Raw genomic sequence first — 5455 nt, 5'->3', positions numbered from 1 at the left:
CAGTAAAAAGGTATTCAAGTACCTGAATGCTTCGAATACCCTAGAGCTCGTGGCGCTCGTTCGATCTGCGCCACGGTCAACGACCATAAACTCACTAGAATGCGTTTTCTAATCCCTAGATCGTCGACTAACGATACGTTAACACTTTGACGCGAATGACGGCTATAGACGTCGGGTCCTTAGTTAAACAAATGACGATCATAGCCGTCGTGAATGTTTTTAATTAATAAAAAAAGAACAGCGTTAGTGCGAAGCGTACCAATGCGTTCGTTTATTTAATTATCGAGTAACGCGTGTAGAAAAATAATGACAGCACGCCAAATAACGTATTAGTTGATTTTTTTTCGCTCCAAACATTTGAGTATCTCAGAGACAAATGACTGCTATAACCGTCAGATCCTTATATACGCAAATGACGGTCATAGCCGTCGTGCGGATTTTTAATTAATAAAAAAAGAACAGCGTTAATGCGAAGCGTACCAATGCGTTCGTTTGTTTAATTATCGAGTAACGCGTGTAGAAAAATAGTGACAGCACGCCAGATAGTGTATTAGTTGGTTTTTTTCGCTTTGGAACGTTTGAGTATCTCAGAGACAAATGACCGCTGTAACCGTCACGGCGACGGTTATAGCCGTCATTTGTTTCTGGAAGAGAAAAGTTTTTTTTTAAGGGAAAAACCGTGGAAAAATGTGTTTTTTGGGGCGATCGTGAAGTGAAAAGTGGGCGTCAAAGTGTTGAACGAGTTTATTTCACCGGACAATTAGTGTTTTAACGTTTTATACGAGGGATGGAGGCGATCGTTGGTCGCGTGGCGCAGATCGAAACGATTGGCGGTTCCCGAGGGAACGCGAGCACCGTCTAGCGGTCGACGTAGGCGACGTATTATCTCCCCAAGAGGGGGACAAAGTAACTAGAAGCGGCCAAAACTTAGTAAAAACCTGTCATATCGAGTTTTACGCGGACTAATGATAATTAATAATCGACTTAGGAAGACTCGAGAGAAGCGTAGCGCTGACGTTATGCTCTTTAGTTGATCCACGAGTTTCATCCTCGACGCTCCTGCCTGTGGACGTCGAGCTTTTCTAGGGGAATTTAATCAGTGGACGTGTTCTGTTGGTTCTTTTTTTTTTTTTTTTTTTTTGTATAGAGTCATCGAGAGATTCAGAGGACCTCTGCTTTGGAGACAATACTTTTGAGAGGGTGGTTTTCGACTCGTACAGGACCAGTTGGGGTGGTTTTGTTGGTGGTTGCTGGGAAGCTCGCGACGTGGTTGGTTTTGGGCTCATTTCGTGGCGGAGGATTTAATAATTGTTGGTTGAACTTGAGGAGAGGAGAGATGGTGGTTGATTTGGTCCTTTGCGCTTTTGTTGAGAGGTTTCAGCTTCTGAGCTTTGAATTTTAGAGCTCAGAGTTTTGGAGCTCAGAGAATTAAGTCTCAAAGATTCAAGATTGAGAGGTTTTGATCTCAGAGCTTCAGAAGTTAAAGTTCCAAAGCTCAGAGCTTCAGAGCTTAGAATTTTAGATCTCAGAGTTTTGGAGCTCAGAGAATTAAGTCTCAAAGATTCAAGGTTGAGAGTTTTTGATCTCAGAGCTTCAGAAGTTAAAGTTTCAAGGCTCAGAGCTTCAGAACTCAGAATTTTAGATCCCACAGCTCTAATTCTTAGAGATTCAGAGCTCAGAGGTTTAATTCTCTAAGATTTAAGAGGCTGAAAACTTCAGATTTTAGAATTTCAGGTTTCAGAGCTTCAGATGTTAAAGCTTCAAGGCTCAGAGCTCATAATTTCAGATATCAGAGCTTCAATTCTCAAAGTATCAAGGCTCAGAGCTTCAGAGCTCAGAATTTCAGATCTCAGAGCTTCAACTCTCAAAACTTCAAAGTTTAGAGCTCCAATTTTCAAAGTTTCCAAGCTCAGAACTTCATATCTCAAACCTTGCTACCTCTGAGCTTGAACTCTCAAAGTTTCATGTCTCTGAGCTTCAACTTTCAAAGCTTCATATCTCTGAGATTCAACCCTCAAAGCTTCACATCTCAGAGCTTGAAATCTCAAGGCTTCACATCTCTGAGCTTCAACTCTCAACACTTCAAAGTTCACAGCTTCAACTTTCAAAGCTTCCAAGCTCAGAGCTTCAAATCTCGGAGCTTCATATCTCTGAGATTGAAGTCTCAAAGCTTCATATCTCTGAGCTTGAAATCTCGAAGCTTCAACTCTCAAACCTTCAAAGTTTAGAGTGTCATCTTTCAAAGCTTCAACTCTCAAAAGTTAAAATTGAAACTTTAAAAATTCTATTGCTCAAAAATTTCCACATCCAACAGCAATCCACGGCTCCACTATTCCACCTGCAAAAAACCCCACAACCCCAAAACGAACAGCTCTCGTCTCAAAAAGAAGCGCAAAGGATGAAAACCTCGAACGAATAAGAAAAAAGCTCGAACCAAAACAGGTCGCGAGTATACGAATTAAAGTCACGACTGCTAAAACATCCTGAGAACTGTCTCGAAACCGTCGTTACCCTCTGACCCTGCTCTGCACACCTTTCCAACCCCTCGGCTAGCGAGCGACGCTGGCGTGAAACGGCACTCGAGGGTAGAATTAATACCGTTTGATCGATATTTTGTATTATTATTAGAGAAACACGACTGTACCGCTTCGTACTTGCGCCCAGCGATTAATTGCTGGCACCCAGGGCTCGGTTGGGTGCCTCAGAGGAGCCTCAGAGGAGCCAGCGTCGCTCAGTGGCCAGCTCAACGCAGCCAAAAATCAAAAAGCAATTTTTTATCTGCGCGCGACAATGATTTAATTGTGGTCGAGGCGTCGAATTAATGCGAGGGGTGGCGCTCGAAGGGATGACTCGCGGGAATAGCGATGTTTGGGGATGGTTGGTGATCTTGCGAAGAAGCAAAGTGTTTTTGACGACGAGTTTCTTTTTTCTTTTTTTTTTTCTTGTGATATTGAGTTTTTTGAATTTGTTAATTGAGTTTTTTTTAGTTGAGATTTTGTTGGTATTTGTAATTGTTACTTTTGTGGATGATTTAATGAGAGAAAGTGAGGATTTGTATTTTTATTTTGTGTGGATTTGTAAGAGGAATTCATTGGAGTTGGGTGTCTTTAATTGTTAAAGGAATTGATTTTAGGTTTTATTATAATTGAAAGCTTTTAGAAATGGATTTTAATATGTTTCGAAGCTTAGAGCTTCAATTTTCAGAGCTTCAAAGCTCAGAGTTTCAATTTTCAAAGCTTCCAAGATCATTTCTTTAGATTTCAGGGCTTCAGATGTTAAAGCTTTGAAGTTCAGAGCTTCAGAGATCAGAATCTCAGATCTGAGAGCTTCAAATGTTAAAGGTACAAAGCTCAGAGCTTCAAAGATCAGAATTTCAGATCTCAGAGCTTCAACTCTCAAAGCTTCAAAGTTCAGAGCTTCAACTCTCAAAGCTTCTAAGTTCAGAGCTTAAGATCTCAGAGTTTCAGCTCTCAGAGCTGCAGAGCTCAGAATTTCAGATCTGAGAGCTTCAATTCTCAAAGTTTCAGCTCTCAGAATTTCAGATCTTAGAGTTTCCACTCTCAGAGCTTCAGATCTCTAAACTTCAACTCTCAAAACTTAAGAATAAATTAAAATGCATAATTGCACTCATCTAAAATCAAAATTCATTAATTGAGAGTTGAAAGAAACCAATGAATTTCTCTTCTACTCTTTTATAATTTCAATTTTTAATTCTATGTATATTTTTTTAAGTATTTTTAATTCAACAAAGCGTCTCGACAAAGTCTGAAGGCAAACACGCTCGCTGGAATTCCCGCGCGTAGCGAGCGGAAGTGGAGGACTCGTCTCGACGACAGGACGCAGGTCGAGAGCAACATCGCGCACATATCAGTAGTGATTAATGCGAATTTTACTTGGCGCGATTGCTTGAACTTCATCGCGCAACGTGGCTGAGAGCTTTCGAAAGCTCTGGACGTTTGTCCAGCGATGAAGTTGACCCAAACGACGCCGCCAATTAGCGTGTAACGTAGATTGTCAATTATTACCTGTTACATCCGTGGCGAGACGAAAAGGATCTCGCGTGGACGAGCGCATCGTAGCTTCGAGGAACAACCACAGAGGCGCCACTCTCGCGGAACACCAAAAACCACGCCTCGATGGAGAACACCACTTCCGTTTGGCCCTCGAGGCATTCTCGAATCGACGAACAGAAGAGACACGCGCGAAAACCCAGCAGGAAGCTAGAAAATCGCAAAGAAACGAAGGACGAAGCCTCTTCTGCCATCGCAAAGAGTAAATCGAACCACGCGGCTACCAAAATGGACGCTGAACCTTTCTGAGACCTCAGAGTCGCGCAAAATGCCCGCCAGATGGCAGATTCGACCAAGTTTCAACGATACCAAGTGCGATTTCTCTTATTACTGTGATCATAGCGAGCTGAGCCTCGATTGCGAGCGTTTGGAGGCGGAAATCGAGGGGTTTGAAGGCACGATGGCTCGTCACGCGGGTACAAACGATTTCTGCGAGGGTATTCGCGAGCTGGGATACCAAAACACACTCGCACACAAACTGTTGGCAATAATAATCGTCTGAGGAGTGCGGAGGGGCGGTTGAAACGGTTTGCTGCGGCGTCTGCGATCGATACAGCGTGCAGAGGACGACTTTACTCTAGTTTATCGTGTAAGGGAGATTTGTAGAGAGTTTTTAGGCCAATTGTCGCAGCGATAGCGATTTTTCTTTTCTCTCTCGCCTCGACGAGGTCGTGGCCAGCTGTTGGAGCCTTTTCGAGGGCGATCGAGCAAGAAAAATGGCGAAACAGTTGGCCATGGCTGTCGACACGAGATCGTGTCGCGTACTGGCGTAATACTCGCGTAATTGGTTACTTTTTCTGAGAGAGAGAGAGAGAGACGAAGCGAATTTGTGGATTCAGAAGCCAGTTCCGTGTTGGAGAATCAAAATTTGTTCAGCTTGCGAGACGGGACTTTGCTTCTTCGTGGATCCCACGATGGATTGTTTTTTCGATCGTTCTGCGTAGAAGTTGTAGTACGCGATGTGTTACGACCTGTACGAGCGGACGAACACGAACAAGAATCAAATAAAACGTTACAATGAATGTTAGCTAATCCTGGTCGAGTCTTTCTGCTTCAACGATCATTTCATGAATGAAAAGGTGGGAGAAGACTTCGAAAAACATACTTATTTAATAGACGAACCTTAGTTCTTAATATTTGACAGAGTTCACCTGCAAGAAAGTTAACAGTTTTAACAAAAAAATTACTTAAAACTTCAATTACCTGGTATTAAAGTTGGAGGAACTTTGAAGAGGCATATCTCCGAAGATAAACACTATAATTCAACGAAACTCAGCTCAATAGAAGCTACAAACCTTCCCCTTTAAAATGATCCCTGAATCATTCGAATCCCACTTCCGGTTCCCGAGATATCATCGTCTAAAGAAACACTGAATTTTTAATGT

This window comes from Xylocopa sonorina, chromosome 16, assembly GCF_050948175.1.
Source record: "Xylocopa sonorina isolate GNS202 chromosome 16, iyXylSono1_principal, whole genome shotgun sequence".
Lineage (NCBI taxonomy): Eukaryota > Metazoa > Arthropoda > Insecta > Hymenoptera > Apidae > Xylocopa > Xylocopa sonorina.
This window is presented reverse-complemented; position numbering follows the sequence as displayed.